Raw genomic sequence first — 24,955 nt, forward strand, 5'->3', positions numbered from 1 at the left:
TTATCATGGCATGCAAGCATGTTTATCCTCATGGGATGTCATGTATGATGAACACCAAGGTGCAGGATTCCATACGCATGAAAGATGGGTCAAGTGTCCATGCCTGTGTAAAAAGTCACTTCCATACTAAACACCATCTAGGGTCATTTGCAGCATGCAGCAGGAAAACAGTTGTTAACCACAGTAAATGTTTGCTCTCTTGATTTAATATGCTGGGAAGGAGCTTGTTCATGGGGCAGTGGGGAGACCCCTGTAGATCTCATATTAAAATAGGTTTACACAAACCACCCGGCATCTGTTCACGGTCACACACTGCTGCGTCCATAGCTTTTAATCCTAGATGCCAAAAACGTTGAGGATGATACAAGTGTTCTTAGCACAGCTTCTTTTGAAACGTATAACCGTTTCATTGGTCAGGACAAATGGGGTCTGTGTGATTGATGGAGAGACGGAATGAGTGCACTGATATCTCCCTATTTAAAATGTTTCGAGAATCAGAGAATTGTCTGGGGTGTGTTTTCATATACTATATAATAGTAATATATATAATAGTTAATCATCACGTACATGTGGAATTTTATATCCAACGCAGAACATACTGTTAATTTCAAGCAAAGGTCATAGGTTATGAAGTGCTTTTATCTTCCTGGGATTTTTATGCAAGATGACTTGCAGCAGGCGACTGGTCACAATGCAGGTGAAAATTCTTTCATCCACTCCACAGTTATTGATTCTTTTCGAGGCTGATGCTGTCGAATCTGTTTGTTCACAGTGTTTACCAAACGTCTGGAAGGATACTCCACATGAAATCCTTCTCTAAAATAGTAAGAGTCAGTGTACTTAAACCTTCTCCAGAGCTGCTGTCGCTACACGCTAGCCGAGGCAAAACTCAAAAGACAAACAAGCATGTTTTTCGGCGGTAGAATGTGTAACTAATTTCACAGCCAGAGAGGCGGATAAGAGCATTGAATTAATGGTTCTGCAGCAGCTTGTGAAATGTAAGTCTCCTAGGCGCTGGTTAATGCAGTCCTCAGCTCGGGGAAAGTTATATTGTGGCACATCTTCACTGGGGTATTAGCATACATACCATTTACATTTTATTCCCATATAATTGGCTTGTCCAAGTTTGTTTATAATACTGGATTTCATAGGTCTGGGTGCTATCGTCTCGTAGAGCCCAGGACTTTTTTCATTATCTGTTGTATGATGGGACTGGTAAAAAGATGTTTGAAAAGACAAATGTTTGCTCAGTGTAATTTGAAATTCCCATCACAGTGGTACAGACCTCTTCAGATTCAGTTGGGGGGAAAAGCTCGTTTTGTGTGTAATTGCCCACATGATGCATTCGTTTTTTTCGGTGGGCTCGACAGAGGACCCTTTTGCTGCCTGGCTGCACAGTGCATACCAATGGTAGCTTGCATGGGACACACTTGTCTGCGGGTGTGTGGATGTGTATGCCTACTGGATATGTGTGTGTGTCGTGAATAGGCTTACCCATGATGCTTTGGGGCTTATGGACGGGGCCCTGTTGGGCACCCCCACCTGCATTTTGGATCATGCGCTCTCCTCTTCCACGCCTTGAGTTCACTGTATCACCGAGTTCACTGGAACTCTAAGCCATATTGGAACTCAGTTTTGTTAAAGAGCCTTGTTTTTACCCGAGTCTACCATGGCATCCTCATCTGAATTTTGCCATATCAAATATGTCTGTGAAGGTTAACATTCGAGTGGTTGAGCCTGGCTCAGCCTCTCTCTGTCTTCCCCTCTGCCTAGCCTGCACCATGCTGATCTCGGTCCATTGATGTCGAGTCTCTGTATGATGGCACAGCCTGCGCCTTTTCCCCACAAGCAATTATATATCTGTCTTTTCCAGGTCAAACGGTGTTGAAATCCTAATTAAAAGTTCCCTGGCTGTGTCTCAGGGCTGCAGCGGTGGAGCCGAGTACAGGGGGGAGTGGAGAGAGCCCATCAGATGTTGTTTAACAGCCTGTTTGACAGTAAAGATGACCATCCACTATACACCAGTAGCCACATACATTTACATTTAGTCATTTAGCAGACGCTCTTATCAAGAGCGACTTACAGTAAGTACAGCGACATTCCCCCCAGGCAAGTAGGGTGAAGTGCCTTGCCCAAGGACACAACGTCATTGGGCACGGCCAGGAATCGAACTGGCAACCTTCTGATTAATAGCCCGATTCCCTAACCGCTCAGCCGACTCCCCACAGCTCATATACACCTTCCTGTGCTGGTGACTTTGGTTACTCGTCCCTCCTTCCGTCAGGTGGGTGCCTGGGGTGTGGGGATTGGTCTGATCCATATAAAGCGGGATGGGCATGTCATATCATCCTAAAACAACACTGGGTTTGAGGGTAGTGTCGATGTAAGCTGCATGACGATGCACTGGCATCTGGCTTGCACTGAATAACTCTGTTCACAGAGTGAACAGATGAAGCCCCCCTGCTCGGTTTTCCCATTTATGTAAAACATGCTTGCACAAACACAAGGTGAACCACACATCACGGCTGTGAATCCAGTTCTCGTGTTTACATGCACAGAACATCCAAGATGAAAGCAGGAGGAGAATGGGGGAAAGTAAAGACGACAGCATCACTTCAAGTGACAAATGTTCTTCCAGGGAATTCCGAAACAAGGTTTGCTGGTATAGCGGGGCTAGAATACGGCTCCAACACGTCTGTCTGTGTCTATATGTCTCTATCTTTGTGTGTATTGGGTTCATGTTTTAAGCCTGTCATTCACCATGCTTGTTTTCCTGCTTGTTGGATCGTTGCCGTTTATTTCATCACTTTAAGAGGCATCCACAAAGTACAGAGCCAGAGTAAATTATGCATTAGGTACATTTTGGAACCTTAGTGGGTCTTGGGGTTGGCGCTTAATGAGAGTGTGGTGTTTCTAATGGGATGAGATTGGCTCGCAAGATGGTTTGTGCAGTAATTGAATTGAAGCTTAGAGACGTTGTTGTTTTTTGTGACAAAATTGGGGCGAATCACATTGGAAGAGGTGTGTTTGTGTGTCACGTACAGTGTAGAGCTCGTTATTTTGTGCGTTTTTGTGTGAGTGTGTGTGTGTGTGTGTGAGAGTGTGTATGGGGATGACTTCAGTCCAAAAAGCCAGATTGTGCCTGAGTTCGCTAGCCTAGATTAAAAGACAACATTTGTTTATATTGTTCTCAATATGGGCCTTTTGGCTCTGATGCCTTCAGTCAGGAAAAAATGGTGTTCAGGATAGCGACAGCATTGGAGCTCAATGAGCACATTTCACACAAAGACCTGGATAAGTGCTTGCCTGGGGAGTTTGTTTGGATGTCAAAACAGCCAAAGACTTGTTTCATTGTGTTATTCTGCACAAAAACAGAAGAGATGTGAATCTGCATTCCCTAGCCTCATGTCCACAGGCACCAAAAACTGTTCTTTGACGGCTATTGGGGTAAGTGCCTGCCCTTTTATTTTCTCCATGTGTTTCTGGTGATTGTTTAGCCCTCCTGCTTATGAAGCAGTTTTGTGTGAAAGCCGGATCTTAAGTGATTTCTGATGTCTTGGTACAATGCAGGTGTTTGCCTGCTGATTGTCTGCAACTCCCAGCACTACAGCCTCTTAAGAAAGACCTACACACTATTCCCTCATTCTACATACACACACATACACACACATACACACACATACACACATACACGTACACACACACACGCACACGCGCATACCACTCATTCACCGCAAACACACCGGATTAACTGTCTCTCACTGAGTATAGACAGAGCTAACCTTTCCTATCTGTCCACTTCCTTTCTCCCTCTCTCTCTCTCTCTCTCTCTCTCTCTCTCTCTCTCTCTCTCTCTCTCTCTCTCTCTCTCTCTCTCTCTCTCTCTCTCTCTCTCTCTGTCTCTCTCTCTCTCTCTCTCTGTCACCATCTCTCTCTCTCTCTCTCTCTCTCTCTCTCTCTCTCTCTCTCTCTCTCTCCCTCTCTCTCCTTGTCCTTCTCCATCACTGCTCTCTAAACTCCTCTTTCTCTCCCAGCCCAGAGGTCCCGGCCCCCCTCTATAGAGCTCGCTTGACCACACTTGCCCTGTCCGTCTTTGTGACAAGGCAAGCAGACAGTGAGACAGAAAGAGCGACAGGCAGCCAGGTAGACAAAGAAAGCAGACTTAGGAGGGCTTAACCCTCTGACCCCGAAGTCTACTGAATCGCTCACCTCGACCTCGCATTCTGAAACAGACGCTTCGACATACACTGTGTACCTTCTTACTGTGGCGCGCACAAGGCAAGTCGATTTCCAAGACGAACGACAGATTTTTAAATGTTTCCTACATAGTCTTATTGGTTTCCAACAGAGGCCTTCTTGTGTGTCACACTTGCACACAGCCCAGAGCTGGCTTGGCATTAGCTGGGATTTAGTTTTTATAGTTAATATTGGGGAATCAGCTTCTCTGTACAAGCAGGAGTTGAGGAGGCCGGTGGGCCTTTCACACAACCATTATCACTCAGCTTGCAGACTTCATGATGTGATGGATTAGGCCCTCATAACTGCTGCCTCGACCTGAGGAATAGGAGGCGCTTTAGTTTCCCACTGTCTGCACAGCATCGTCTGAATCCCAAATGGCTGCAAAAACTGTTTAGTCAAACAACTTGATCGGTTTAATTCATGTTAATTCATGTACACCCATTGTAAAGTGTTGTATATGAAATGTAAAATTGCACGAATTAACATGAAATAATTTATAGCACAGGGTGTTAATGAACTGATGTTCACTTAGTAATTGATGTTAATTCATGCATTCATTAATGTTCATGAATGTATCCTTAATGTTAAGTCTTTAAGCTACCATGTTATAATGGAATACATGAGCAGTACCCAGAAAAAGTATTGGCAATACTTAACATCAAGGGTAATTTAACAAACATGAAATAATGGGTGAAAGAACATCAAATAATGAATTCATACATCAAGTACTTCATGTTTATTCATGCTCAATTAATGCCCCCTTGCAACCTTTGAAAGTGTTACCAATCCATCTGAAGCTGGTCTTACATGAACTGTTCTTACGTTTCCATTGATCTGCCCTCCACGGCATCCTTCCTCACGAGTCCGTCTGCCTCGTCCATCCTTCCTCACGAGTCCGTCTGCCTCGTCCATCCTTCCTCACGAGGCCGTCTGCCTCGTCCATCCTTCCTCGGGAGGCCGTCTGCCTCGTCCTCCGCTTTGGAGGCTGAGCAGGTAAGTAGTCATCCGTCTTGTTATATCGATCCTCTTCATCGAGAGGTGTGTGAGGTGCATTTCAGACGGCCCTTCTAAGAGGGCTGTTATTGAGTTTCACTGTGGCGGGGGGCTGGTTTACACAGCGTCCGCCTATCCCTCAGCAGGAGCCCAGCTACTACCGTCACTGCCCCGCCCACAGTGCTGTCCTCCCCCAGCCCCTCAGTCCCAGGCCGGGCTCGAGTTACCTCATCTTACCGGTGTAATCAAGGCCCATCGACACGAAGGGCAGGTGTAAGCTAATTAAAGACAGCGTAGGCCTACGCTTTTTGGTCTTCACCCCCTATTCCCATCTCTCTCTTTGGCGGCGCACGCCTTCTCTCCTCAGCAAACTCCCACTTTGTTTACACGTCTTTTACCCCTAAATGCGTACAAAAAAAAACGAAACATGTGGGCAGCTGAAGCGGTATTCGAGTCATTCATTTTGAAGTTCTAACGGCAAGTAACTCCAAAGGTCAAAGTCACACGCTTCTTTTTCGCTTTCAAGGTGCATTATTTGCAGAACTCGAGATCCAGTGCAGTTGTTACTGTTCCATCAGTATGCTAAGATATTCCTGGCATGAGATGAAATGATAAGCGCTACAAGCTGCCGTCGTAGCCTAGCAAGCAGGAAACGTGTCGACGCGCCGACACCTGTGTGTGCCTACGCAAACACAGTCAACAGCAACAAAGGACTTAGGGGTCACCCACAAGAGCGCTTACACCCAGTTCCACAGCCGGTGGTGTGTCGTTACTCAGCATGGACGCACGGAGGAACATTTAGCGCTGATCCCCATTGTAGCAGAGACCCTCCAGCAGCATGGTCAAGCCAGACAGTTATTCCCTTTCCCAGACATCCGCTACATGTAGACAGGATTGCGATGCAGGTCTATTACAGATGAATGTAAATCTCTCAACTTTGCCGGAAATGCCCCGGTGGCCCCGGCCATCTAAGATCATCCTTGAACGGAAGGTGTTGTGTTCCATATCCCCCCCCCCCCCCGGGAAATTGACATTAGATAAGGGTGTTGGCGCACGGCCATGTGCAGTGAGAGTGATTTATGGGAGCCCATGTCTCCTGTGAGGTTTCACGGGAGTGCGCCGTGCGAGCGTGGTGCATTGACGTACACACTGCACCGGGTTCCACCTCTGAAGGACTGTAAAATGAAAATGCTGTGAGACAGCCTCGGTGCCTGTCGGCTCCCTCTCTGCTGCGCTGGGCTGGGCCCGCACTGAGTGCTGCATAAATGGCCTTATTACAGCAGCGGTGGGAGTAGAGGAGGAGGAGGGAGGAGTAGAGAGGGGGGGGGGGGGGTGTAGGAGGGGGGAGGGGGTCTCCTGCTTGTCAACAGCTCCTCAGTGTCCGGGTAGTCATCCCCCTGCTCCCACAGGGCTCAGGCTTCAGCTCCACGCTGGAGACAGATGCCAGCGAGGAGCCCCATGCTGCCTGCCTGCCTCGCTGCCTCGCTTCTCTCTCTCTCACTCTCTCTCTCTCTCCCTCCCTCTCTCGCTCCCCAAAAGGACTGTGAAATGGAGCATTGATTGCATCAGTGCGGACGGAGCGTAATGCATAATATTATTGCTCTCCCTAATCCTCCCCCTCCAGAGTGGGAGCCAGGGCCAGCAGCTCACAGCAGGTGGGGAGGGGGGGAGCAGGAGAGAAAAGGGGGTGGACAGGACACGAGAGAGGAGGGGGGGGGAGGGAGGGAGGGAGGGGAGGGAGGGAGGGGAGGGGAAGGGGGGATTGACGGAGCAGTGGCTCACACTTGCAGGGCCTGGCCTGTCTACTCAGCTCTGCTCCAGCTCTGCCAGAGTCCTGATTAGAAAGCTGCTCCTGCTCCTGATGAATAATTGAACAACCTTGTTTCCCTTGTTGTAATTTTAACTTCAGCCAAGCAGAGACTTTGTGATGAATATTTTGTGTATAATACGGTATAATAGTGTACGTTTGTAATCGCTTGTAGGAAGCCAAGACGTTGCTATAAATAGCTTCTCTCCAAGCTAAATGGAATATTACTTTCAAGATGATTGTTTTGGATACAGTGATTTATCACACTTAATTCACGTCAAACAGCATTTGAGGGACTTTATATCTCAGTAAGTTTAAAAAAGCTAGTGACCTTTAAAATAAGTTTGTGCTGCTTCTTGTTTACCAATTTTTATTGTGTTCTGGAAACAAACAGTTGGGTGGAAAACAGTCATCGGCCTCCACAGCTTATCCCTGTGTGAGAGGGAGCGACTCTGACTCTAGATCAGGCTCAGAGATCTGGAAATGACACTGTAAGCACTGTCGAAAGAAACATCCACACACACTGTCTGTGTTTACTTGACTGGCCCGTCAGTGCATGACAAGTAAACAGTCACAGTGAATTGCCTGTTTGTCTACGTGAGACATTAGGTGCGTTCGACTCCATTCAGCGCCGGCGTCGCCTGCAGCCGCCTGCAGCCGCCTGCAGCCTGGCTGACTTGAAGCAGCCAATGGCATTCTCTGTCGGCAATGGCATTCAATGGCATGCTGTCGGCGCCGCCGGCGCTGCATGAAGTCGAACGCACCTAGTCTCATACGACGAATGACACGTGATCCAATCCAGACTAGATTTACAGTGGAATTCCGAGTGATATGTGGATCAGACCTGTAATCCGGCTGTCAAGCTATTTCACAAGGTCAACGCCTCCTCCCGTTCAACCACAGGCATCACAGGTCTCTACTTCCATTTGGTGGGAGACTCTGGGCTCTCTGCACCAGGCACCCACCTCCAGCTTTGAGCTCAGGTCATTGGGTTGTAAGTATATGGAAATGTGACGTTTTACCGTGACCTTAAAAGCTGCGCGTATGCGTTTATCAGAAGCACGTGGTCTTCTTGACTCCCTGCTCCCGCTGCGTTGGATGTGTAATGAACTTGCCCTGGCTGTCTAAGAACCACTTGACCTCTGGCTGGGTCGGGCTCGGGAGGATTTGACAGAGGAGGATTTCACTTCCTGTTTGTTAGCAAGAGGAAACAGAGCAATCACTTCCCATTGCCTTGACCTTATTGTAGTATGACTAAGTACCTTCCATAGCATCAAGGAAACACTGATAATAAAGTCACTAACGAAGAATTTTGATTCGTGTTCATTAGCTATTATGTTGCACTGAAGTCATTAGGGAGTTCAGACAATACACTATAGTGGATTTTAATAATGATTTCCCCCTCCTCTCCTCTCCTCTCCACACACACACACACACACACACATACACTTTGAAATGTGACTACTTCCGACTGCTGTCAGCTGAGGTCGAGGCATGACCATTGGCATGCTGATTAGGACAGGAAGTGTGTGTGACGGCCTCGTTGGTGGAGAGGTATAACGTTGCAGGCAGCTTTTGTTGTTTAAGGCTGGATTCTGCAGGTAGCTCCGGATCAGCTTAGTGAGTGTTTACTGGATCGCCACTTAAGAAGATTGCGAACCAGGGGGGTGCTACCCTCACACAAAGAGAAAACGCACCCAGACACATTGGTGTCCTGTGGATAGTTTCTCTCATTCTCTCTCACGAATGGGCAACATCTGTCTGTTCTGCCAATCAGATTGAACGTTATTATCCCCTAATTTGACCAAATAATTTTAAGTTAATGTTGCAGATACTTTTGAGGGATTTAATGAACCATTTGAGAGAATGATGGCTGTTAAAATACAAGGGTTGGCTGCGTTTTTGTAGCTGTTGTTAAAACGACGGTTGAGAGCTGGGTCGCATGCTTTGGCTGTCTTGCCTAAGAATGCCAACCACTTGTCACCTAAACTGTGAGCACCAACACAAGTACCAGACCTTTTACATGCTCCAGGGAACCTCTTCATGAGCAGTCAAGACTATGTGCAATCGTTTTCACAAATAGGCTCTATTGTATTCACCTATTACTTTGGAAATAGAGAGGCTTCCTGGGTAATACAAGGGCCAACGTGAGTGACATTTGAAGTGTTTGATATTTGAAGAGTCCTCCGAGTGAGGCCTCTTGAATCAGTCTGCTCTGTCTGGCTTGACATGCGGCCCAGTTATACATCAGGAGAACAACTGACAGGAGGTGTGCTATAAGCAAGACGGAAACACACAGATACGGCGAAGGGAAAACCTATCTTTTTATGTTGTGTGCGCTCGCGTATCTGTGTGTGTGTGTGTGTGTGTAGGGAGTTGACATTGTGAACGTCAAATCCACCAAAGCCAAAGCTTGAAAGCCAGAGATGTTGAATGTGTTTCTTGTCATTCCTCGGTCTTTCATCTCTTCCGCGGAGAGCTGCTTTGCAAGGGAAATGCATCGGGGCTTGGCAGCCAGATCTGTAAAATATAATCAGAGGGGCTGGAGTTTGGAACTAGTTAGTTTGACTGCAGTCTGCCAGACAACATTCTCTACGCTGTCACTATCATAAATATTTTGTATGCCTCTCGAAACATTTTCACAAGACTGAAAAAGCACTTTCTGCCTATTGTAGTCCGTGTGGCTGGTGTATTATGCATGACATTTGTTACACGAAACATTGCATGCAGTGCCGTGAACAATACGGCTGTAATAAACGGAGATCACAAGGCCGCGCTTGGTGGTTCCTGAAGGGGCTTGTTTGACAAGCAGAGCGCTTTCACGTGTAACCCAATCAGCGGTGCTCCGCGGCCACGGAATGAGATACCACGCGTCTCTGCCAAAGGATTGATTTTGATCTTATTGCATTGAGGTGAAGCATCTTTAAGTCATCTGCGGGCCCCGGCCTCTTCTGAATCTCTCGGCTGAGTGAGTGTGGGGGCTGGAGACTGTCTCCTCCAGGATGTAGGCTAATGCCACCGTCAAGAGGAAGCCCCTGAGACCCATCCGCAATACCACCGGACCGGCGGGCCTCTGTATTAAATTAGCCTGATAGACTGCAGCGGGAATGTCAAGAATCCCGCTACGCCTGCCTTACATTAGTTCACACACACAGACGCCCTGTGTGTAGAGTTAGGCCCGCGCATCTCCCAGCGTGTTAGGCCTGTTCATCTGTGCATAATAGCATGCTTTTAGGAAAGGACAGAGAGATGCCAGCCAGACAAGTTGGCCAAACGGGTCATTTGCCTGCTAGCTTGATTTAATGATAGTGATTTAAAGTGGGGCACATGCGAGGATTGTCTAAAAGCTTTGAAAACAACAGCGTAAGTGTCATGATTCTTTTTCAATAAGCTTGGATTTCCTGGAGCCTGCTAAAATGTGTTTCCAGTTTCATTCAGACGAATTAAACGTGCCATCTAGGGTTCTGTCCTATGTGCTTGCATACAACCTACATCTAGACTGAACTGTTCTGTGTTCATATCATTCCACCTTTCTTCAACAAAACAAGCACTGATTCAAGACTCAATTTAATGGTCTATAATAGTCTGTATATTCACCACTAGACATTCCGGTCAGTTAAATGCGTTTGGCATCGATGTTGGCTCTAAGCCTGGTAAAGAACGCTGATACTCCCTTGGAGGGATGGCACTCACAAGCAGATGTATAATCCCACAACATGAGGTCAGGGAGTCACAGCCTTCAGCTCGGCGTCTGCACGAAACACAGGAAAACGCTTCCTGCATCTGCCTAGCGCTGCTCCTCACATCCAGGCCCTGTTGGACCATGGCAGGGGACTGGCCTGTGGCACCGCCTTAGGAGTCACCCGGGGAGACCGCTCTTAAGCTGACGCTTGCTGGCTTACAGGTTTAGCCTAGCGTTGGTCCATTCTCATTAGCTGCCACGTCGTATCTCCTCCATCCAACTCAACCCATCTGATCAAATCAAACACCCGGGCTTCCAACTGCTTCGGTTAACGAGCTTTCCCTAACCCTAGGATGTAAAGGAAACAAATGTGCTCCCGACCCACACCCCCCCCCACAACCCTTCCCCTAAATGCACCTTTAAAGCAACAGTAATTGTTATCGATGCCTGTCTTCTGAGCTGTAAGTAAATCACATGCGGAGACGGGGAGGGGTAGCGGGTTGAGCGGTCCAACTTTACGCGCTGAGTTATGTGGAAACGAGTACCTGTCGCGTTTAATGATGTGTTGGTTCCATGTGCTGCGGCTGTTGCTGTTGGGATTCCTGACAGGCCTGATGGATGAAGTGATCCAGGCGGAGACTTCGTCTCCCAGAACCCCATGCATGCAGTCTCTCTGTATTTGCGTCTTTCAGTCAGTGCCTAATTAGATGAAGAAAACGGATCACTTTAACAGCTCGTGGTCTTTGGGGGGGGGGGGGGATCAAAGCTTTTTGCTCAAGTTAAAGGCTCTTTCCTTCACGAATGTGAAGGTATTTTCTGTCACAACATCTAGAGGAATGGGTCCGTTTAAGAGGATTGGCTTTTTGACCCGACATTTTTCAGTTGATGGAATTAATATTTGTTCAGGAAAACCTCAGGGCCTATTTACACTAAGATGTCAACAACGGTTTCCGGTGACACACAACTTTCTTGAAAACAAACAGAAAGTACCCTACCTCTGTTGGAAGAAGAAAAAAAAGCCACGGGTAAATATTCCCCTAAGACAACATGTCACAACATAAAACTGGAATGTGAAGAGTCTTAGTCACCACGTGAATGACAGCTCCATGTTGGACTCCCAAAGCTTTGAGGTTTTTCAAAACGATGATTCACAGCGGAACATGCCCTTGTTGTTTCACTGTCTTTCTCACACAGCTTACAAGTACTCGGGTGATCAGTCTGCAGAGCAGAGCCCCTTGTTCAACGATCCACTCCCCAACCCCCCACCCCCACAGATTTGCCCTCCAAATGAATGGAAAGGCAAATTAATTTGTGCGCTCTGTTGCTTTCGCTATCGACTCGCTTCCAGTTTGGCCCCGTCATTAGCAGGAGATCATTGAAGCAGCATTGGGCTCTTAGGGAGCATCCACCAGCGCGGGCTGGACCCACATATCCATCTCATTTGTTCTCCTGATCAAGTGTGGGATCAGTCGGACACTTGAGTGCCTCTAATGAGGGGGAAACGTGTTTGCGGTCGATGAAGCCATCTCTCCCAGCGTTCTGTTTACACGGCCGCCGTGCCAAGTGGAAGGAGGGCATGCCTCGAAAGTTTGAGCTGACGGAGAGAGGAGTCGGGGAGGTCTACGACTCGGGATGAACCTCTCCTATCGTCACACTGCCGTTCATTTGGATATCTAGGCCATCCGCAGACCTTGGAAGGAGGGGCTTCCAGACACGCATCCACGGTGCAAAATGAAGGCGCGCCGTTCTCTCTGCAACCGGTCGTTACCGATGCGGCGTCTGACGATGACGTTCGTGTTGTCCTGGCATTGTAGCGCGATGCCTCCGAGTTGTCCTGGAACAACAGAGCCAGGCTGACAGTAATAGGACAGGGTTAATTAAATCACCCGTCCCCATGCCCCCAGGTGCTAAGCTGCTCTTAATTGAAAGGATTGTTGTAAAGCAGAGGGGAAGCAGACCCTTGAGGTCTGAATTATTCCATCCTCCCTAATAGTGATTGGATTTAGCAAAGTAATTGAACTCTTTACCGCCTGGGGCATCAAGGTGTGCTAGGAGGGGAGACGTTGTCGTAAAAATAAATGCCTATATCGGCCGGACCCGCGAGGGCGAGCTTGTCTTGTTCCATTAAGAGACAGCCCTCCTCTTCTGGTCTGTTCTTTAGCAGCCACATGCTCAGCTGTTTGCGAGTTGGTGTGTCTCACCAGCGTGGTGAATGGAGGCCGCGGTGGCCTGTGGTCTGTTTGAAAGCAGAGAGAAAACGAGGAGGAGGAGGAGGGGGTTTCGGGGGGGGGAGTGAGTTCCCTGTGGTGGCACATGACATTGTGTGCCCTGTGGAAGTACTACACAGGGATTCCCATAGAGGAGAATGAAAGAGACAGAGTAGCACTTTATTGACCGGGAGGGGGGTGTGTGTGTGTGGGGGGGGGGGGGAGGGGGGAGGCGGGGAGGGGAGGGGGGGGAGGCATCTTCCCAAAAGGACAACCAGCAAACGTATGCATGACTTCATTGCCCGCATACCATTGTTGGTTAAAGGGATTTGTTGAAATGGAAATCTCCTTGCTCTGCTCTATGATGTCCAACCAAATACGGAAGTATGCAATCATTCCGGTCCACATTTAGGAATGCTGTCCTCCGGAGAAAAAACCCCGTATCTGCATTGTTTAGATTTTTTTGCGTGTAATTTATACTGACTTATCTGTCTTGAATATCACCAAACACAGGCCTAGAGGCAGGGTCGTGGAGGGAAACCAGGAGAATGTAGTAGCTGGTAGCCGGCGTCTCCCCATGCCTGCCGGGTAATTGCTGTATCCGTTTCAGCTAAACCCAGAGCATTTCTCAATCTCCACTTTCGCTCACTCTGCTTGGCGTGTTGTTCGGCCCGGCAGTGAGTAGAGTTTGTGGCGCTGTGTGATTCTACTGGCGGGTCACAGTGGGCCCAGGCAGCCCAGCGGGCGCCTCCTCTCAGCCCCGCCGAGCGCTCTGATTAGACTTTCAGATGTGCTACACGATGCTGTCGACTCCATCACGCCTGTCGGCCCTCTCTCGCATTCCCCCCCCCCCGGGGCCCGTGAGACAACACACCACCCCTCCCCTGTAATCGGGCTGTGGGGGACGGGCGGGGGGGAGGGGACGGGCGAAGCACAATGGCTCATCACGCATTATGGATAGCAAACATGTGCAATGTTGGCTATTATGTAGCCATTATGAATTAGGCCTGACAGGCACAGAGTACTGTGTTTAATGGCTTACAGCGTGTGTGTTTAGCTTCCTTTTCCTGGCTGATCATTTCGACTTGGGAGCCTTTTCTGCATATCCTCACTTCCCTCTCGGGTACATGGCGGGAATTAACCTGCACTGAAGGCTTTTCCTGTTGGATTCCTCTGTGTTTCCTCTCACGATAAATGGGTCAGGGAAATGAGGCCTTAGAGACATGTTCCAACCCTCCCCCCCCATGTCTTTCTCTGTGTTTGTGTGTGTGTGTGTGCGTGTGTGTTGCGTGTGTTTGCGTGTTGACACCGGACAGGGAAGACACACTGTTGCGGTTCTCTGGAGGAGCTGAGGGAGTTGTGAAGCCCATTAGCATTATTGCTCTGAGTGTACGTTTGCCAGGAAGGGCTGCTTAAATGTCTACTTAAAATTCTTCAGCTCCTCTGTGCAAGTAAACCCCCCCTGGAGCTCATGTGCACACCAACATGTCTGCCTGCCACCCCACTTTAATGCACCGTTATTGCCATTATTGTTCGCCGAAATTGGATGTTCTCGAGTCCACTGGGGAGAAGAAGAAGAAGAAGAAGAAAAAAACGTCTCTTCAGGGTGGTTGTTTGTCAAACGATAAATGATACCCTGACAAAACGAAAAGAGTTGGCCTTTTACTTTAGCGACGTCCTATGACAATGCCACAAGGAGCCGGCGAGGAGTGGAGGCTGGATTTGCATACATCTAGGGGTTTGCGGGAGCAGGCCGGCGTTGAGCGGGTGAGCGTGAGTAATGACTCTGGCGCAGGGACACTGATGAACAGTGGTGGAACGAGGTAACTGCTGTGCCCTTGTGTCTCTTTACTCAGCTCACAAGGCGTTTGGATGAAATGGAACTGTTTAGGAGCGCTGAGACCAGCTGTCTTCATCCTGTTTCCAAGTGCATTAATCCCCAGGTCAAATAAATAGGAATGCGGTGTTGGAAGTTGTAGCACACTTCAAGTGTGCATGGATGTCAAAGTTTGATGTCGGAGCGCGCATTTGAGGACCATGCTAGATACTGTCGAGTATACATTCGTAGTCGTGAATCAAAGCCACTATTTCCCATGAGAAGCAGTCAGGGTGAGACTTAACCCTCATTACGTGGTATTGTTTAGTGCTCAAGGCTAGGTTCAAGCCTAGTTTCCTCTTCCTTTTTTTCCAAGAGGTGTAAAACGAGTCGACGCCTTATAGCGCTATCCTCAAGTGTTCAGCTGATGGAAAGTGTAATCTTCCTCTCCAGGGGAAGCTACTGTAGCGCACCCAGAATAATGTAGCCTACATTACATACTGCCGGGAACCACAGCTGAGAGGGAGGGGCAGAGGGAGGGAGGGGGGGGAGGGGGGGGGGGTTGTGGGGTGTGTGTAGGACTACTTTCAGGTACCACATGGTTCTAACCCACACGGAGAACACTTCTTATTTTATTTGCCTAATGTACCTAACAGGCCAAAGCCCAGATTACGTATGCTAATGAAATGCATGCATTGACTTGACGCCTGTCACACTGTATTGTCTATCCATTAGACAATGATAGCATTTAAGCCTTTTTACAGTAATTGCCACAGTTATGATGAATCAATTTTGGCGAACTTAGCCCCGTCTCTAGACATAAGGATTTAAATTGGTCTAGAATTATACGCCTTCCACGTTCTAATTGGCTCTTCCCTCCCTGCGCTGCCTCCCTCCCGTCAACGTAAACAGGGTGCAGCGCGCGTCAAGTGGATAGAGCAGACCTGCATCTGGCTTCTCCTGCGACCGAGGCGGCGACAGTTACGGCGGCTGGGGCGTTAACTCATTTTTAATTGCTGTATGATTATATACCGCTGCTGAATTGATAGGTACTTTTCCTCATTTGACATTGAGGCAATCATGCCGAGTGATTATGCTTCGGGATTCAACACATGCACGGATCCCCCTGCCGCGTCATGGACAGGAGATACTGTTGAGACACGGATGCGAGGGATTGTTTGAAAGCACCTTCATGTGTACGGAGGCTGCATGTGTGCATGAGCCACAACTCAGTTTGCTCATACATGGATATAGACCATTTTGTGCATGTCTACAAACACACACACACACTCATACACACACAAATTCGGTCTGTTATACATTGTGATTTGGCATTGGTATCCTGATATTGAGAAGCCATTCTGGCATTGCCTTTTCCTCTGGCACACACACAGTCACACAGTCACACAGTCACACAGACAGACATACAGATAGACAGACAGCGAGTGTGAGCCAGCCAGCCGCCTACCAGACTGTCCTTCTTCAGCATTCAGTTCAAATACTCTCAAGGACAGGGCTGTCTCTCCACCAGCAACCTGCTCTTGCTCTCTCTTTCTCTCTCTCTCTCTCTTGCTCTCTCTTTGTCTTTCTCTCTCTCTTGCTCTCTCTCTCCCGCTCTCTTTCTCTCTCCTTCTGTTCTATTTCCCTCTCTGCTTTCAATCCTGTGTCTGTCTACGTCCACCCCCCCCCTCTCTCGTTCTCTCTCTCTCTCTCTCTCTCTCTCTCTCTCTCTCTCGTTCTCTCTCTCTCTCTCTCTCTCTCTCTCTCTCTCTCTCTCTCTCTCTCTCTCTCTCTCTCTCTCTCTCCCTCTCCCTCCCCTCTCTCTCTCCCTTAGGCAGTGTGTCATACACCTCTGCCAGCATGCATGACAATGAGCCAGAGAAAATATATAGCATTAATTGGCACTGTGATCATTAAGAGCCCATAATCCCTGAGCAACTATTGCTTTTTATGATAACTGCTTGGCTGTTACATTATGCTGCTGCTGTGTTTGGAGACTGCAGAATGAGAGGGGGGAGTGTGTGTGTCTGTGTGTGTGCGGGCGGGCGGACTAGACTGTGTGTCTGTGTGTCTAGCACTTGTCTACTGCAGCTGTGATGAGTCTCAGGGGTTGGTTTTGTCACAGCTCCGAGGAGTGGAGCATGCTACATGGACTTCATAAACACACCCATCCTCCTCTCGTGTGAATCCACGCGGTCACAGGAGGAGCAGGCATATGGAAGGGAGTCATATCCTGTGGCGTTTCCTTTCACCGTATATCTCTCCCTCTGTCAACTTTACAAACGTTATGTTTATATTTCTGTAGGAAGCCTTGGCTTACTTCCCAAGGCCTACTGCCCAAGGCCGTGGCCTTCTCCACAAGGCCTACTCCCATTACGTTACCTGTGCCGGCTGACCCAGAGAGTCAGGGGTCACCGCGATGATCTGAAGACACCGCAGTTGACATCTCCCGCTCCTCAGTCACAGGCGGCACCCTTGCTTTGCGGGGACATTTTAATGGCCGCCAACCAGACATCCATCTCCGCCTACATGTCACCTTCAAATAGGCGTCGGGGGAGATGGGGGGAGGGGGGGGAGGATGGGGGGGGGTGAGAGGGGGCGTCCCGGGTAGATTTTTCATCCCTGAGCCCTTCGCCCCGGCTGTGACAGGAAAGCATTTCATCTTCCTCCTCATTCATCTTGGATACAGAGAGCCATGAGGAGAGTCAAGGCATAAATAATGCACTTCTGCTGGCGCCGCCACAGCAGTCTCTTCACAGGCTAACAAAGCACATATATATATATTTACACGTAAGAAATATCTTTATCTCCGCGTTATATTGTCTACCGAAACGGATATGTATCTCCAGCTCATTGTGTTTTAAACCTCTTTTCAATGTGGCTGTTTTATGTTGCCACGGCGAGCTTGGTCTGTGTTGAATGGCCCTGGGATCGTTGGAGGAAATCCCCAGTGTCAATGACTGGCGAAATGAACAGTGGTGCAGGAAGGAAGGAGAGAGGGAGAGAGAGAGAGAGAGGGAGAGGGAGAGGGAGAGGGAGAGGGAGAGGGAGAGGGAGAGGGAGAGGGAGAGGGAGAGGGAGAGGGAGAGGGAGAGGGAGAGGGGGAGGGGGTGGGGGAGGGGGAGAGGGGAGAGAGGGAGGGAGAGAGAGAGATTTACAACTGGAAACAGACACTGACATATGACTAGTCTATTCTATTCTAATATATTATATTCAACCGTGTTCATGTCATTCTACTCATTCACAGTGAATTATAGGATTAGTCCAAGTAGCATATCACATACCTCCATGCAGCTAGGTTAAAGACAGTACTGTATGTTTCAATGTAGTCCTTCACAAGGTGCCAGTTATTCCCCGATTCCAGTTCAAATAGCAGGCAAATAAAGGGCTCTTGACAGGACTGAGTGAGTGATATGAGGGAGATCTCCCGATGACAGAATTTACTGTGTGGAAATCAATCAATCTCTCCCCCCTCAAAGACAGCTTTATGGCTGTTTGAGAGGAGAGAGAGAGAGAGAACGAGAGGGAGAGGGAGAGGGGTTGCGAGAGGCTGTTCGAAGCCTCCACGTGGGGCTTGAGATGCTAACCTGACGTAGATGACAGTGATATGGCCTGGCGAGGGGGAGCAGCACACAGGGGCTGGACTGGGATCACCACTGGGATCACCGTGGTGGGAGGGAAGAAACACTGTTGCCGCCGGCGTACCGTATCTCCACTCAGGCCCGTTCTCCTTCCCTCCGTGACGTGCCGCCAGTCAGGGGCGACCCACAAAAGTTCCGCTCTCTGCAGAGGTGGATTGGAGTTCATCCATTTTCCATTGGGTGAGATTAGTCTGCCGGACTTTTCCGTTGTTTGACTTCATTTTCTGGCATGGTGGGATAAAAGTGGTGTTTGGGTGTCACAGACCTGGGTCGAGACGCCAGTTGAAATCCTTTCCGGCCCGGCAGGTCAGAGAATGCAAGTTTTGTTTCTGTTAAGCCAGACTGACCAACCACCAAGCACAGATGAGTGTTTGAAAGTGGTGTTACAGAGCAAAAGCTCCCATCTCCACAGCCTGTAACCCGACGAGTCTGTCTTTTTAGAAACATTTTGGGACTTTTTCTTGCTTACTTGGACAGAGAAAGTTACAGAGAAACAGGAAATATATGGTAGAAAGCGGGGAGGAAATGCAAAAATGGTTTTATCCCGAATCGAACCCAGGCCGCAGCATCGGGGCCTCACCAGGGTGCCCCCCCACAGCCTGTAACCTTATCTACAGAAGACTCTCCAGACCCCCTGCTAGGACTGTGTCTGCCTGTCTGCCTACTCCCTCCCTGGTCCTGGGCTGCCGCAGGGCTCCGGCTAGCCAGCAGGCCTCGTCTGCGTCCGATCCTTGGAGGGCTTGTGTGTTTACCTTGGCTAACAGACAGTTCTCTACTGCAGGGCGTTGGAGTGGGGGGTGGGGGGGAGGGGGCTAGGTAGGGGGGGCTCTCAGTCTCCTCTCATCTGCCTCTGTGTTCCAGACCAGGCTGAGGTAACGAGAAGGGAGGGCGGGCGGGCTGGCTGGCGAGGAAGTGATTAGTGTAATTAACTGTGAAGAAGAGACGCTTCTCTCCTGTCTAAACACCCTCTAGGTGCCTCGCTGCCTGTGGCTGTTTGGCTGGTCTACTGACTTTTGTATTTCTGGCTATTTGGCTGGTCTACTGACTGCTGTATTTCTGATTGTTTGGCTGGTCTACTGACTGCTGTATTTCTGGCTGTTTGACTGGTCTACTGACTGCTGTATTACTGACTGTTTGGCTAGTCTACTGACTGCTGTATGTCTGGCTGTTTGACTGGTCTACTGACTGTCATATTTCTGGCTGTTTGACTGGTCTACTGACTGCTGTATTTCTGGCTGTTTGGCTGGTCTACTGACTGCTGTATTTCTGGCTGTTTGGCTGGTCTACTGACTGCTGTATTTCTGGCTGTTTGACTGGTCTACTGACTGCTGTATTTCTGGCTGTTTGGCTGGTCTACTGACTGCTGTATTTCTGGCTGTTTGGCTGGTCTACTGACTGCTGTATTTCTGGCTGTTTGGCTGGTCTACTGACTGCTGTATTTCTGGCTGTTTGACTGGTCTACTGACTGCTGTATTTCTGGCTGTTTGGCTGGTCTACTGACTGCTGTATTTCTGGCTGTTTGACTGGTCTACTGACTGCTATATTTCTGGCTGTTTGACTGGTCTACTGACTGCTGTATTTCTGGCTGTTTGACTGGTCTACTGACTGCTGTGTTACTGACTGTTTGAAACAGAAACAGGGTCACAGGTGGCTCATAACCTTTCTTCCTCCCGTGTTTGTAAAAATGAGCAAACGCAATGGGCACAGCCACCCAGGAACGTTGACCGGCCCCGTTGCACTGCTGAGGTTCCGGTCCACAAGCCGCACGGATAATGAGAAACAGTCTGCCGTGGCAGCCTGCCCACCTGCCCACCTGCCCACGTCCCTTTTGTCTTCCCTCCCTGTCTCTCCCTCTCTATCGCTTCCCTCCCTCTCTCTCTTTCTCACTGTGCCGCCATCCCATTAGAGCTCTCCCACCTCTGTTCTTGCTGCTTGTCCGGGGAGGGGGGGAGGGGGGGGGGGGGGGGGGGGCAGTGTTCCAGCTCTTGAACTCTCAGCTTGTGTTCCGAGTGATTATACCTGTGTGCTGGTCGGGATGCACATGCCCCCGCCGCAACGCACCTGTGATGAAGGAGAGGCGCTCTCTCTCTCCCGCTCTCTCTCTCCGGCTCTCTCTCTCCGGCTCTCTCTCTCCCGCTCTCTCTCTCCCGCTCTCTCTCTCCCATTCTCTCTCTCCCACTCTCTCTCTCTCTCCCGCTCTCTCTCTCTCCCGCTCTCTCTCTCCCGCTCTCCCTGCCTTCGTGTCTCTGCGTGCTCAAGCAGAGCCCTCTGAATGGAAGAAGGTGACCAGGCCTCGGCCACCTCCATCACAGAGCCACTCTATCGAGTGGGAGCCATCTGTGAGGGCGCGCGTGTGCTTATTAAATGGCAACACCGCGTCTGCCGTCGTGACTTCACTCCGTCCGCCTTGGATAGTTTGAACTCCTTTGTCTGTCTTTCCTCTCTGCTTCTCTTTACCTCTCCTCCTTGCCGATGTCGTTCCTCTTCTTGTCTGTGCTGAGTGAAATCAGAGCTGTATTGTTCAGGCCAGCAAACGCAGTGATTGATTTCTCCCTCTGTTAAGCTTTCTATTTGCCTGTCAGCCGGGCTTAACGTTCCCCCCGGTTCTTCAATCCATCCTCTTGTTGAATTCCTGCTGTATTAAAGCTGATTGGGCCATTTTCCCCATTGTGCGGAGGGAAGGGGATTCTGGGCCAACGCAGAGGCAGGGCATAAAACATCTCACTCGACGAGAGGAACATCCTGGCGTTTGTCGGGTCCTTTGTGGGGTTCGGAGCGAGGAGGCTTCGAGCGATGCCGGGGAGAGAGGCCTCTTGATTTGCTGAAGCCGATTACCGGGATAAATGGACGACGAGCCGGTTTCAAGTTCTGACCTTAAAGGCACGGGAGGCCAAACTGATTTAAGCCTGTTTGATGTCAATAGTAGATGTGAACGCTTTCCCCTCTGAACTCGAGTGAGGAGAAGGGTATCAGGACGACATCCTCTGTGCTAGCAGCCTCTCCTCTTCCTCCCTCGCTCGCGCTCTCCTTCAGGGTCTCCTGAAGGCTGCTCAGCTCTCTGGACAAGCTCGGCCCCGAGGCCATCGCTTGTGATGTTTTAACGATCGTGTAGCAATCCCCTATTTTATCTGGCTCTCTCTAAGTATAGGGGAGCCACCGTAGGGCCCAGGGCTGCTCTGTCAGGCTACTGGGGCCCCGCCAAGGGGAGGGAAAGGAGGGTTAAGGTGGTCTCTCATCCCGGGCGTGGTGTTCTTTTTCTGTCCGTGTAAGGCCGGCTGGTTTAGTGAGCGGATCACGTGGAGCACTTAGTATTACGCAGCACAGCCATCAGTTTTTCTCCTTCTCCCCCCTTCTCTTTCCCTTTCTCACCCCTCTCCCTCTTTCTCTGTGTATCTCCCTCCCACCCCCACCCCCCTACCCCCCCCCCCTCTCTCTCTCTCTCTCTCTCTCTCTCTCTCTCTCTCTTTATCTCTCTTTCTCTCTCTCTGCTGTCTGTGCCCCTGAGCTCTTTCCAGGCCTCAAAGGGGTTTTGCAATGTTTCACAGAGCTGTGTGTGTGTGTGTGCTAAGGAAGGGACTGCCTGCGTCTCGTCAGCTGTCTGGCTCATTGTGATGCTCACCTTCAGGACACAGCCCTGCCGCTGTTGCGATTTCCACCGGTCAGCCAGGGTACAGATTCGACAAACAAACAAACACATACACATATCTGTGCGTGTGTGTATGTTCTTTGCCGCTCTGTGTCCGAGGAAGAGTTTTTCATCGCGTGTTATGAAAGGCCTCCCACTGACGGTCCTGCACTGTGTGACACGAAGGAACAATGTTTCCCCCGTTGCATCCTGGACTCAAGGAGTTCACTTTCAATTCTGTTGTTCGCCACACTGGCTCTCCAGGAAGTACTTGTCTGCAAACGGCTGTCTCTATTTTCACGCCAGGGCATTCTGTTCTCTCCGTTCGATCTCCTAGCTCATCTCTCAGAGAGGGATACACACACAATACCGTGTGTGTGTGTGTGTATAGTCCAGCTTCTCCCTCTTCATTCAGCCGTAGTTCCTCGGTAATCTTTACAAAGCCCTAGACTGAGGTTTTAGCAGATTGTGGATCAGGGTGGTCTGGTTCAGCCGAGTATATGTATTCCCCACCCGCACTCGGATCCCCAGAGAGCCCTGCACTTTTGCTTAACTCCAGACATGCTGCCTTCCATCCCACTTAGTCTACGTGCTGCCTTTCTATCTACAGTCGTAATTGCGCGTGTCTGTTGCGCTGTCCTCCGCAATATCTAGTTATTCTTTTCAACACATGCTAGGCAAAAGTGTTCGCTGTTCCCGCCCGGTCTCGAACCGGGGACCTTTCGCGTGTTAGGCGAACGTGATAACCACTACACTACGGGAACTGGCTGTCACCTCTGTCCCCCTCCCGCCTGCATAACCCCAACCCTAACCTCCCTCTCCCTCCTCCCCTTTTGGTTAAATATCAAGCACTCTGCCAGTTGTCTCTCTCAATCTTTCTCTCCCTCACTCTCTCGCGCAGTTTCTGTCTCATCCCTCCTATTCTGTCTCTCTCGATGACAAGATGTGTGAGAGGTGACAGCCTCCCAAGGTTGTTTTTTTTTTAAAGCAGAATGTCACCGCTACTAAGCCCTGTCACTCATGTCTGGCTGACATGAAAGGGATGACCGGGCTGGACTCACTTGCTTTCATGCCGAAGTGAAAGAAGCCCCAGTTGGTCAACTATGGATAATGAATGACTGAAAACGGAGCAGTCCATACCCCACTGCTGGCATAGCAGAGACCCAAACTCTGAGCTTCCCTGCTATGTTGCGGCAGGAGACAGGTTGAAAGCTGTCAAAGACAGTCAGGGGGAAACTCTTGACAGACAGACGGACATGCAGTCAGCCAGACAGCCAGTCAGCCAGGCAGGCAGGAGATAGAATAGCCTGTCTTTGAGGGTCAGAGTGCTGGTGACACCCGGTGTCACCCCCGAGACAGCAGAGCCACAGAGCAGCCCGGAGGGTAGGCCGAGGCTGCTGGAACACAGTCTCAAAGCCACTCACATGACACTCCTGCCCAACAGTCCACCCATGCAAGACACACCGTACTGGGTATTCATCCCACAACAGTCGGAACTCATATTTCCTGCTCCTATGCTCCCACGTCAGACCTTAGTGCATTTTCTTTCCTTAGTAGTCGTGCGGGTAGTAAAAAAGCAGCCATTTCCTCAGCGCTACTCCGCTTTCCTTATCCCTGGAACATGGCCCCATAAACATTTAGTGCTTTGAGCTAAATCAAGGCAGCCAGGCATCCATGCCCTGGAACTGGGAGGGCGTGTTCAGCCAGTGGAGGGTAAAGGCCGAGCAGAGGTCTCTCTGACTGGGGGCCTGGTGCACGGTGACTGATACCACACTTGGCCACCGCTAACAAGGCCGTGTTTGTGTGCGGGGTAGAGGATATAGGTTGTAACATGACTGCGTTCAGTTGACTTCCTTCGGATACATGGGAGGTTTATGAAGTGTTCTGACAGATTAGCATCCATTCATGGGTCAATGGGCGGCCCGAGCATGCACCTCGTATTGATTGTCTGGTGTTTTTGCCCGCTCTCTAGGCTTGAATACTGAAGTGATTGCTGCATTGTTGTTTTGTGTGTAGCAGTCAGATGAACATGATAACCGCTACGCTACAGGAGATGGCTTCCTGTTAGCCACAGCCCCACCCTAATCCCCCCTGCTTCTCTCTCTGTAGCTACATTTTAGCCGCTGCCAGGTTCTCTCTCTCTCTCTCTCTCTCTCTCTCTCTCTCTCTCTCTCTCTCTCTCTCTCTCTCTCTCTCTCTCTCTCTCTCTCTCTCTCTCTCTCTCTCTAACCCTCTCTCTCTCTCTCTCTCTAACCCTCTCTCTCTCTCTCTAACCCTCTCTCTCTCTCTAACCCTCTCTCTCTCTGTCTCCTTCTGTCTCTCTCTCTTTCTGTCTCTGTCACCATCTCACTCTCTATCTTGCTCTGGTATCTATACAGTATATACAGGATTTGGCAGAGACCTGAGTCAGCTTAATCTGTCAGAATAATTGATTTGTCTGATGAACGAGCGGAGGGGAAACGCTGCCATGTAATAAAGAATGAGACCGGCTGCTCGGGCTTAATGATATTTTCCACATCTGTAGTATTTCATTAGTGCCGTTAATTGAAAGGGAACTAATTTTCCCTTGTTCAGAAGTCCTGGACTTGTTGTCTAACATCATTTATCCCGTGCTTAACGCAGACGGCCCTCTGTCAGGATTGATCACTGCCACTCTTTAAAGAGAATTTCAATGCAATTCAATTCACCGTATTGGATTTCCCGACGGAAATTCATGCGTTCAGGTAACTCATGCCTGGTTAAAGAATAAGTAATAGAGATCTAAAGAACTCCTTGTGACTACCCCACTGCTCTCACTATGTACGAGTTTCATATTCGTTTTCACAACACATTTTTTCAGACAACACATCTTATCATATTTGACTGAATTTAATTCCAATCCAATTGTCGTTTCTGTACTGACGAGAAACCGGTATGACATATCAGCAGACTGTACATTAACCTAT

General features: G+C 49.4%; 1 protein-coding gene and 1 non-coding gene across 2 annotated transcripts in view; one reads left to right on the forward strand and one right to left on the reverse strand.

Annotated features, from left to right (window-relative positions):
* auts2a (activator of transcription and developmental regulator AUTS2 a) overlaps window positions 1-24,955 on the forward strand; it is a 44,690-nt gene that overhangs the window by 6,101 nt on the left and 13,634 nt on the right. The gene's annotated exons all lie outside the window — the stretch shown is intronic.
* Window positions 22,702-22,774, reverse strand: trnav-aac. The gene has a single exon. It is a non-coding gene; the product is annotated as a tRNA-Val (tRNA).

This window comes from Hypomesus transpacificus, chromosome 5 (genome assembly GCF_021917145.1).
Source record: "Hypomesus transpacificus isolate Combined female chromosome 5, fHypTra1, whole genome shotgun sequence".
Taxonomy (NCBI): Eukaryota; Metazoa; Chordata; class Actinopteri; order Osmeriformes; family Osmeridae; genus Hypomesus; species Hypomesus transpacificus.